The sequence below is a fragment of the Arvicanthis niloticus genome, chromosome 25 (assembly GCF_011762505.2).
Source record: "Arvicanthis niloticus isolate mArvNil1 chromosome 25, mArvNil1.pat.X, whole genome shotgun sequence".
NCBI lineage: Eukaryota > Metazoa > Chordata > Mammalia > Rodentia > Muridae > Arvicanthis > Arvicanthis niloticus.
Window position 1 is genome coordinate 41,485,411 of NC_133433.1, and position 11,908 is coordinate 41,497,318.

Below are 11,908 nucleotides of genomic sequence, written 5' to 3' on the forward strand. Positions count from 1 at the left end.
CTGTGTGCACTCCTTGCAGTCAAGGTGAAATTAGGGCAGTGCCTTGTGTAGCTAGAGATTAAGTGTAACTCCAGCTTCCAGAGTCTGGATGACAGGGAGAGATCTCAGTTGTCCACAGAACGAGCTAACCCACTCTCTGTCGTGGTGGGGCAGGCACTGATGTCCCCTAGGGACAATGTATATAAACAAGACACCCTCACTTCTCATTGCCAGCTTTACCTTTTGCAGTGTGAGAAGGCCTTCCTCCTCAATTTTCTGAGCTGTGGCTGCCACCATGCTCACCCCCTCAATTCACTTCCAGTCAGTGAAATGTGTCCTTTCTGTGAAGTACTTCTGTCCTGCTTGCTGGAGGGAGGTTGCCAAGTCAGTATCAGCAAGCCTGCACAGTGCTGACCCTTTCCTGTGCAGCTCTGTCATGTCTCCACTGAGGCTCAAGAAAGTAGCCCTTCATTAAGGCAAGGCCTGGTTTTTATACTACTTGATAAATACCATATTCCAGTTTGTCTCCCAGGCATCCTTGCCCTGGCCTTGGAATTACTCCCCTTTCACTGGGTTGCACTGGAGACCAGAACTGTAGCTGGTTCTGCTATGCTTTCCTCCTAGGATTGATCTCACATTGCCCAAGCTGCCCTCGAAGTCCCTATGCAAGGAGGATGGCATGGAACTCCTGTTCTTCCTGCCTCCACAGATGAAATGCTGGGTCCACAATCTCATCAGACCCACTTGATAAATGCTACTTCACAGAGAATTTGAATTACTGAGCCAGACATGGCTGTGTCTCCTGGAGTCCTGGTGAATAAGTGTAGAGGCAGGGAATTCATATTATATTATAGGTCAACCTGCTCTATGTTGTGAGTTATAGATCAGCCAGGACTTATATATCCTGAGCCTTACTTTCAAAGGGAATGCTACATACTATGTGGCTATTTCATTTTATTCTATAATTGGCTATATTCTAAATTTTTGTTTCACTATTTTGTTGTATAATATCAAAAGATGTAAAATATATTGTAGTCAGTTTTATGCCTCTTTGCTACCAACTCTCTCATTTCAGCATGTCCTCCTTATTCTTAACATTATAATCTGTGCGACCCACTTAGTTTAATAAATTACTTGCAGGATCTTGGACAGTAGGTTATTTACTAGATGCTGGGAAACTTATCTGTGACAACCCAGCTGGGAAAAAAGACACCCTCGACAATTTTGATCTAAATTTTCATTGAAATAAAACTACATTGCTTTCCCCCTCTCTTCTCCCTCCTACCTCTTCCTGCTGCCTTTCTCTGACCCCTCCCCAGTTCCCAAATTCTATGTTGTAGGCTTTTTACTTTGTTATTGGTTGTTTTCAGAAGTACAAATGATAAGATGTTCATTCTACCACCAGAGGGAGATTGCATCCTTGGACTCATCAAATGTCCATTTGGTACCTTTTGTTTGCTCAGAAGCATGATTTTTGGGAGTGTTTTCAAATTATACATGAAGAAATACTTGGAGAAACACCATCTGAGTCTAACCATTGAACTGTTTAACTTTCTGTGGTGTGTGTCTGTGTGTGTGTGTTGGAAATTAAACATGAAACCACATGCACTTCCGGCAAGCATGTTGTCAGTAAACTAGGTTTCCAGCCTTTAAATTACATGGAAGAACTTTAAAGCATTTTTTTGTGCTTGACTTGTTTTGTGTTGCTTTATTATCTGACTACAAAGGTAAGAGCCTAAGTAACAACTTGGAACATCTGTAGAAGCATTTGTAGAAGTTGGACGCTGTTACTACTGGACATCTTATCACAAGGAGTCAGCATTGTCTGCTTGCTTCCACTGACAGGACCCTGAAGTTCTAAGCACATAAAGAAAAACAGTAACCAAGACATCACACATTGCCATGTGATTTATCCAGAACTGCAGAATCTTTGGTTTAGACACAGAACAAGAAGAGTGAATATACAGTGCCATGTGACATGTCTAGTGACAGGTCTTTCTCTAGTTTGTGCATCTGTCTCTTACAGTGATGATTGGAGACAGAAATGTCTCCTGTAGCTCAGTCATTTGAATACATGGTGTCCAGGTGCAATGCTGTTTGGGAGGTTTGGAATCTTTGGCATATAGAACCTTGCTGGAGGACATCAGTGAGGGTGGTCTTTGATCATTTATAGCTTTGTCCCACTTTCATATTGCTCTCTCTTCTTTCCACATATGGTTAAATATATGCTCTATTAACTTCATGGTGCAGCCATGCCTCCTTCACCGTTATGGCTCACACTCTGGAAACATAAAACACAGGTCACATTAGTCATGATGATATGTCATAGCAACACAAAGTAACTAGCATACGCATCTACAATACTTTTTACTTAAAACGCACAATACTGCATGTATTTGAAGGCTCATAAAACTCAAACCAGTGCTGACATTTCACAAATGCAGCTTCTGTTTCAGGACTAGAAGACACTGTCTCCCAGCAGACTTCCTAGTCATCTGGCTCTTACAGTGATTTCATTCCTTCTTCCATGGCATTCCCTGAGCCTTAGGTGTAGGGGTTGTGTTAGAAATGTGCTGTTTGGGATGACATACCCCAGTTGCTTATTGTCTGCAGTTTGGTGAATTATAAACTCCAGTAATAGTCTCCATGTGCTACAGAAAGAAGTTTCTTTGATGAGGGCTGTGAGCTATACACACCTATGGATATATAAAGACAAGAACATAGAATGTAGTTAGACATTATACTGATGTACCAAATGGGCAATAACAGGTTTTACTCTCCAGTCTATGACTCTCCAAACAGTAGTAGCTGGCTAAGTTTGCAGTGCTCTATATGAACTTCCTTCTATTAGTGGGCCTTAAGTACAGTTACACAACTACTGGTCAACCTCAAGGTTAAAATACCACCATTGAACCCCTGTGTTGTCTTGCCAGTCTGGTCATTGTTGATGTTCACAGAATTTACAGCTGGTTAGAACCATTGATTACTTTATTTCCCCTTACCAGCTTATTTATTAGCTCCTTCCAATACCATGAGAGCTTGTCTCCGAGGAGAAGGTGTCCAGATCAATTCCAGTCTGAGTCCTCATAGTCCTCTGTCTAAACTGTATGGTGCCTTCAGCCACAGGATCGATCCTTCATGTTCTGAGAGATAACCAAGGGCAATGGTGATAGCATAAATTGTTTAGGGAGTCTCTCAGCTCCCTCCTCTGACCAACAGCACAAAGTGAGGTTTCCCATGGCACTCTGATTTGTATTAGTCTGTAACTATTAGTGGAATCATTATCACCACATGTAGCATAACTCAATTTAAACTCCATATACAAACATACATAGTAGATCTACTTTTCTGTAATAATATAAAACCATATTTCCTTATGGTAGTTTCAAGCAGCTTTAATTCTGTGTATCTGTCCTTCCTTCCTCTCCCTTTGTATTACCTTCCTCTGCCCTCCCTAGTTAGAGCCTCTTCCCTTTTCCCCATTTCCCTCTTCATAGGACCTGTGTCCTACTAACTCCCTCTAGAGCTCCCTTCTCCCCAAGATGCCTTCTAATTTCCTGGCTTCCTCCTTTGCTCCAGGTTATAGGGTCACATTTCTAGAAGCACAAATAAGGAAGAAATGTGGCACTTTCCCCTCTGGGTTTGGGTTACCACACTCAGTATAATTTGTTAGACAACTTTAACCATACAAATTTCAAGTGAGAGTTTTACCTTTTATAGAACTGTAGTACATTTTCCAGACTCTCATTAAACAGGCAGGAGGAACAAATGGATTTTATGTGGCATGCAGCCATCCATAAATTTAATTCCAACACAAAGGGAAGAAAATGTCAAAGGCCAGTTATCAGAATGAAATCTATATACCTAAAAATTAACTGTCTATCTAAGTGTTCATTATCATATATTCTAAATTTTTCAAAATAAAACAAAGAACTATGTGGTTCTGATATATAAAACCATGCACATCTGAAAATTTAACTATAATGTAAAAAACTGAATTTAAAATTAGCAAGACATGGGTTAGAGAGAAATTCAACTGTTAAGATCAGTGGCTCTTCTTCCAATGGTCCTGGTTCAATTGCAGAACATATAATGGCTTCTAACAGCCATATATAACTCCAGTCCCCGATGATCCAAAGCCCTCTTCTCACCTCCACAGTACCCGGCTGGTACAGGTTATATAGTCAAAGATGCAGACAAAATAACCACATGTACAAATGAAAGAAAATTTTAAAAAATCAAAATTAGTGAAGCATCTGTAATAACAATAATTTTAAGGCTGTTATTTCCTTTAAGGAAACAGACATTTTACATGCTGACTATTATGAAGAAAGATCCAAAGCAATAAGAAATACAATTTCATTGTCGCTGCCTTTACAGTTATAGGAATTGCCTGAAAGAAATTAAAAATGAAGTCAAAACACTAATGCATCATAATTAAAACACATGGATGAATTCAGTGTTAGGACGAGGCCTGCAGGATTGTCAGACCTCATCCCAAATATGACTATTCTACTTTACTATGACTACAGAAAGGATGTTGATGTTAATGTTAATGCATCACATTTCTGATTTGTATGTCTTGCATGTATGGTCATATTTCTAGCACTCTTTCTTATTTCTATTGGTTAACTATTCTGCTATTAAAAATGAGAACATCATGAATTTTTCAGGCAAGTGGATGGAACTAGAAAATATCATCCTGAGTGAGGTAACCCAGACCCAAAAGGACATGCATGGTATGTACTCATGAATAAGTGGATTTTAGCCAAAAATGTCAGAAAACCCATGATACCATTTACAGAACCTAGGAAGTAAAACAAGAAGGAAGGCCCAAGTGTGGATACCTGAAATCCATATAGAAGTGGAACAAATTAATCATGGGAGGCGGATGGAAGTAGGAAAGTCTGTGAGATCAGGAGGGGAGAGGTGAAAAGGAGGGGAAGGATCAGGTATGGAGAAAGACAGTAAGGACACACAGAAGGCCAAGAAAATGAATAGAAATATGCAGCAGTGGCGGTTAGGTGTCAGGGAGAGCCTCTAGAAAGTTTCAGATACCTGAGATGAGAGAGGCTATCAGGACTCAATGGGGATGACATTTAGCCAAAATGGCCAACAGTGTGAAAGTGGAACCAGAAGTGATCACCTGCAGTAGATAGACAAGGCCTCCAATTGAGGTTGAGTGCCACCTACCCATCTTCAATATTTTTAAGCCAGATTTGTTCCTGTCTAAAAGAAATGTAGGTATAAAAATAGAGCAAAGACTGACAGAAAGGCCACCCAGTGACTGACCCAAATTGGGATCCATCCCATGCATGCACACCAAACCCTGCCACTATTACTAATGCCATACTGTGCTTGCAGAGAGGAGCCTGACATGGCTGTCTTTGGAGAGTCTTTACCAGCAACTGACTGGGACAAATGAAAATTGTTACAGCCAAACACTGGATTAAGGTCAGGGACCAATATGGAAGAGTTAGAGGAAGGACTGAAGGAGGTGAAGGAGATTATTTCCTGTAGACAGGAACAATTCTGGGTTAAAAATTTTGAAATGGGTGGGTGGCCCCATTCTTCAACTGGGAGCCATGTCTAACTACTGGAGGTTGTCTCTTCAGATTCTAACTCCTCTCTGTTGGGTATTTTGACTAATGTCATCCCCAATGGTTCCTGGGAGCATCTCGATTCCCTGGTGTCTGGGACTTTGTAGTGGCTACCCCTGTTTCCCACTCTCCTTTGCTAAATATTTCTCTTTCTTCTCCTAGCCCTCTGAATTTCCCTACTTTCTCTCCCCATACCTGATTCTGCTCAATTTATTCCCTGTCCCTCCACCCTACCTGCCAGGTCCCCCCCCCATCTGCCTTTGTGAGTATTTTGTTCCATCTTCTAAGCAGGATTGAAGCATCCACACTTTGGCCTTCCTTCTTGTGATGTTTCATCTATGAGTTGTATTGCAGGTGTTTGGAGTTTGAGAGCTAATATCCACTTATTAGTGAGTACATACCATGTGTATACTTTTAGGACTGGGTTACCTCACTCAGGATGATATTTTCTAAAGGCATCCATTTGCCTGCAAAATTTATGGTGTCATTGTTTTATAGGTATATAGTATTCCATTATATACGTACCATATTTTCTGCATCCATTCTTCCATTGAGGGACATCTGGGTTGTTTCCAGTGTCTGGCTATTGTAGATAAGGCTTGTATGAACATACTGGAGCATGTGTCCTTGTTATATGTTGGAACTGTTTTTGTCTATGTCCACTAGTGTTATAGCCAGGCCTTGAGGTAGAACTATTTCCAATTTTCTGAGGAATGGCCAATTGATTTCCAAAGTGATTGTATGAGCTTGCAATCCCACCAGCAGTGAAGGAGTGTTCTTCTTTCTCCACATCCTTGCCAGTATCTGCTAACACTTGAGTTGGTGATCTTAGCCATTCTGACTGGTGTGAACTAAAACCACAGGGTCATTTTGATTTGCATTTCCCTGTTGTCTAAGGATGGAGATCATTTTTAGGTGCTTCTTGGCCATTCATGATTCCTCAGTTGAGAATTCTCCGTTTAGCTCTGTACCCATTTTTTTTTAATAACATTTGGTTGAAAGTCCATTTTATTGGAGAATAGAATTGCTACTCCAACTTGCTTCTTGGGACCACTTGCTTGGAAAAAGTTTTTCCAGTCTTTTACTTTGAGGTAGTAACTGACTGTGTCACTGAGGTGTTTTTCCTTTAAGCAGCAAAATAAAGGGTCCTGTTTACATATCTGGTCTGTTAGCCTATATCTTTTTATTGAGGAACTGAGTCAATTGATATTGAGAGCTATTAGGGACCAATGATTGTTGTTTCCTGTTACTTTTGTTATTATAGATGGAATTATGTTTGTGTGTTTCTCTTCTTTTGGGTATTATGGGAAAAGCAAATTCTTGCTTTTTCTTGGGTATAGTTTTCCTCCTTGTGTTAAAGTTTTCCTCCTATTATCCTCTATAGGGCGGGATTAGTAAAAAAATATTCTTTAAATTCGGTTGTGTCATACATATCTTGTTTCTCTATCTATGATGACTGAGAGATTTGCTGTGTATAGTAGCCTAGGCTGTCATTTGTGTTTTCTTAGGGTCAGCATGCCAGCTCACCAAGATCTTCTGGCTATAAGAGAATCCATTGAGAACTTGGTATAATTCTGATAGGTCTTCCTTTATATGCTTGCCTTTTTTCCTTACAGCTTTTAATAGTATTTTTTTTGTTCTGTCTTTTTAGTGTTTTGAATATTATGTGATGGGAGGATTTTCTTTTGTGGTCCAATCTAGTTGGTGTTCTATAGGCTTAATGTACATTTATTGCCATCTCTTTCTTTAAGTTAGGGAAGTTTTCTTCTGTGACTTTGTTGTAGATTTTTACTGGTTCTTTGAATTTGGAATCTTCACTCTCTTGTATACCTATTATTCTTAGGTTTATTCTTTTCATTATGTTCTGAATTTCCTGGATGATTTGAGTTAAGGGCTTTTTGCACTTTCTATTTTCTTTGACTGTTCTGTCAATATCTTCTATGTCTGACATTCTTCTATCTTTTGTATTCTGTTGATAATGCTTTTACATCTGTAACTCCTGATCCCTTTTCTAGGTTTTCCTTCTCCAGGGTTGTCTCCCCTGTGATTTCTATATTGTTTGTATTTCCATTTTTAGATCTTGGATGATTTTGTTCAATTCCTTCACCTCTTTGATTGTGTTTTCCTGTATTTCTCTTAGGGGATTTATGTGTTTCTACTTTAAGGGCTCTACCTGTTTATCTGTGTTCTTCTGTATTTCCTTAAGGGAATTATTTATGTTCTCTCCTTAAGGTCCTCTATCATCTTCATGAAATGGGATATTAGGTCAGAATCTTACCTTCCATGCGTGTTAGGATATTCACGGCTTGCTGTGGTGGGAAAACTGATGGTGCCAAGTCACACTGGTTTCTGTTCTTATGTACTTGCACTTGCCTCTTGCCAACTGGTTTTCTCTGGTGTTAACTGGCCTTGCTGTCTCTGACTGGAGTCTGTTTCTCCTTAGAGCCTAATGGACCTTCTTAGATCATGCTGTCTCTGGGTGGGGCAGTAGGAGGGCTGGAACATGCAGTGTGCTTCCACATGTAGTGGTGGACCAAAATGAAAGTGTGTCTCCAGCAGTATGGAGGTCCTGCAACCTCTAAACCCCTGGGTAGGGGATGAGGAGGGATCCCAGTTAAGCCAGGTATTGGGGCAGGGGGTTCTCACCTGGGACCCTGATTGTGTCAGAACTTCTGGGGGTCACACTGTCTCTGGGTGTACCCAGGGTAGGGAGGCTGCTCTTCAGGGTGGTTGCAGACAGGAAGTTAATTATCTCTAACTTTAAAATAGAGTCTGTATTCTCATACATTTTATTAATAGTTATATCATTTAAATTACATATAGTTTTACATAAAACTATATGTAATTACATAAAGTTTTACAATTACATAAAATTTTATAATCCTAATGTTTCACTGATCTATGAAAGATAATGAAAATATTATTAAATTAAATCTGATGAAAATCATAAGAATTTTATGGATTAGTTTTCAAAGTAAAAACAGGAAAAAAAGAAGAAGAAGTAAGATTTTTTTCAAATCTACTTTATAAATTCACTAGAAATAAATTATCTTACCAAAATCATATAAATTTACATATATTTACTCTTTAACATCTTTCCTTCAGTTTTTATCTGACATATACTGCACATTACCAAAACAAAAGGGTTTTAAAGAAGTATAATTGCTACAGTCTGTTCTGTTTCTAATGCTTTCAGTTAACCTTTATAATCAGTATATATCTATAAAATATTTTAATAACCTGTAGGAAGACAACAACTAATACCTAGGTACATTGAATAGTCCTTTGTGCTTTCAACATTAATAAATTTTGTATATATGTGAAAGATATTCAATAAGTTATTTAGTTATCACTTTCCATTTTACTTTTTATTTCACATATGTTAAAGAAAAAACGTAGTTAGAGATGGTGTTCAGTAGAAAACTCTCTTTCTTAAACACACACACATACAGACACACACACACACACACACATACACACACACACATATACACACAAGAAATCTCATGACCCATGAGTTTGGAGACTGAGTCAGACAAAATTCAATTTCAAAGATTGCAGCTATTAGTTTTAATGCACTAAATGCACTAATTTAGCACAATAATTTATGCTTCATATTGATCTAGTTAAAGACTCCTCATGCCAAACTGGAGGACCCCACACCAATACACCTATGTACCGCACCTACTGAACTGATATGGACAATACTAAATAAACAAAAATTGCCAAAGGAGGACATGAAATTGCAAGGATGGTATGAGAGTAGGTATGGCAGGGGAAGTTGAAACAGAGAGTGTAAACTGATTACAACTAAGATACATTATATACATGTATCAAAATTTTATAGAGCAAAGTGAAAATTTTTAAAAAAAAATCTAAAAATTTGTCACTTATTTTAAAAACTAAAAATAACAAAAGCCTCATTCCTGGCTGAGGTGCCTTCCAGTGTTGAGGATTGGCTACTAGGGAGGATAATCAGGGTTTTAATGGTGTAGCCATGAGTATGATGACCTCATATACTCTAGTAGATGGCCACACACAAAAGTATATAGGCAGCACAAGTTAAATTCTATATATTGTTCTTTAAAGCTGGGTGAGAGTCAATAGTAAAAGTAGATCTGAGGAGAGTAGGGTGAATGCAACCAAAACACTTTGTCCTCATGTGTAAATCATCAATGAACTAGCAAAAGATCCTACAAAAGAAAAAATAATAAAAAGAAAATAGTACTGGGAATACAACTCAGTAGTAGAATGCTTGCCTACCATGTGTGAGAACTCAAAGAATGAGGCCAGAGGTAAGGGTTGTGAAAGAGTCTTTACTTTAAATCATTTCTGTACTGAAGAACTTAGTAAAATATTAGGCATTTAGAAGTATTTCATTGGGGATGTTGACTGAAGCATTAATGATGCCACCAAATAATTAAATACAAAATGAGATTTCTATGACTTTAAAGAATATACATATATTTATGAAAATATTTATGGTTACTTTTTGTCATTTGTATAATCTCAATTTGCAGGACTCAAAAATTCTCTTCCCTACAAAACTCTAAAAGTAACTCTTCAGTCTCCCTACACATCTGTAGCATGATGGAAACATATAAAGCATTTCTTTAATGCCAAGATACCCTACCTCAAGTGATACAGTTCTTACCTTTATGCTCCTTAAATATCTAGGTGAGGTTTTCTGTCTTCTCCTTCTGACAACTCCCTGTACATTTTTTCATATGTAAGTAATTCCAGGTAATATTCTGCTTATGTTTACAAGTCTTTCATGCACATCAGGTGAATGCAAAACCGCCAGTAGGTTACAAGAACCTGATGTGGAGTAACCAGAAAAATATACAAGAGTTATTTCAGTATAATAAAACAATGTCCATTTTGATGCACATTCATATGCTTAGTACATGTGTAACGAGTAACTACAAACTAAAATATATTATAATAAACTTTCAGTATAAAAATGAAGATATATCTGTTTTGAGTCAGCTTAAAGTCTAAGAGACAGGGAAGTACAACAAGTATAGACAATGTAACTTCACACAAATGTTGAGATGATACATAGTTATGTTATCAAATCTGTTGGTCCAGGAAGATGTCCCAGATGAAGACATAGTATCCTGAGAAGGAAACATGATGAGGAAGAGCTTAAACAGAGGATGAAAGGCAGTCACTCTACAGTGTGTGGTGTGGCTCTGTTGGCATCTGTCACCAGCCAAGGCAAAAGAACATAACAAAGTGTAGCCAAGACCTATCTGGATGGATTAGATAAAAGAGCGCTGGTGAGGCACTAGTGCAAGAACAACCCCTAAACTTCAGGAACACCTTGAGTATGCAAGGATAATATAGACATGCAAGAAATGACCAGATGTTGAGGGAGTCTACTAATCACTTGGAGGGAAATGCCTGGTGCTCACGAGCTGACAGGATAGGTATGTTCTCCCATTACACAAGGTGAACATAGCCACAAATCCAAGGCCAATGGATAGCATAACAAGAAAGGTCTTGCTTTGGCAGTCGGGAAGAAATGCTATGTCAAACCTTCTGACATTGTAAACAAACCATAAGAACAAGATCATAGAAGTCCAGATTCCTCAAGGGTCTTTAAAACATACAATCTGAGATGTAAAACACAAGCAGGAAGCAGCACAAAAAAGATATTTTAATTTTGAAGTTTGGTTTGAGAATTGTATACTAAAGTACTGTACTTACATCATAAACACTCCTTGTTCTCTCTTTCCAACTCATCCCACTTGCTCCCCATATCTCTAACTCATGACTTCCCTTTTTCATTACTGATGTGATATGTGCCTGCCTAATGCATTTACTGCTGCTCATATGCTCAGTTGTTTAAATCTGACTACTTTGAACTGGAAAAACTTTCAGGGCATTTTCCTCTCTCATAGCATTGTTTGTAGCTCTTCATCCAGGCACAAGGCCTTGACAGTTCACACATCCTCACTGACACTGGTGCTGTCATTGTGCAGCTTGTACTTAGGCAACAGTGTTTTTGATGTTTCTTGGGCTCAGCTTCTGTATTATATATAGAAAACACTACATCATGGGAGACATCCTCATAGGCCTTTGGCACTTCTAGTCATTCTGCCCATCTTCTAAGGTTCTACCTGAATCTTAATAATAGGGTTTGTGACGTAGATGAATCAATTTGGGTTGGGCATTACCCAACCCACCAGTTGTCCCCTAAAATTTTGACCAGTGTGGATTTCTGTAATGGTCTCCATTTGCTGAATAAGTATTTTCTGGGGAGAAGTGAGAGCTATACTTTTCTCGTTGTATAAAGTTTAGTCTTTAAGCTGCAGTTGGTAATT

General features: G+C 38.5%; 1 long non-coding RNA gene across 1 annotated transcript; it reads right to left on the bottom strand.

Moving 5' to 3' along the window:
- Positions 1 to 1,663: 1,663 nt before the first annotated feature.
- LOC143438429 (uncharacterized) lies at positions 1,664 to 7,689 on the bottom strand. The gene is made up of 4 exons (XR_013107271.1): positions 3,691 to 7,689; positions 2,982 to 3,122; positions 2,571 to 2,675; positions 1,664 to 2,260 (listed from the first exon to the last, which is right to left on the bottom strand). It is a non-coding gene; the product is annotated as an uncharacterized LOC143438429 (long non-coding RNA).
- Positions 7,690 to 11,908: the final 4,219 nt, after the last annotated feature.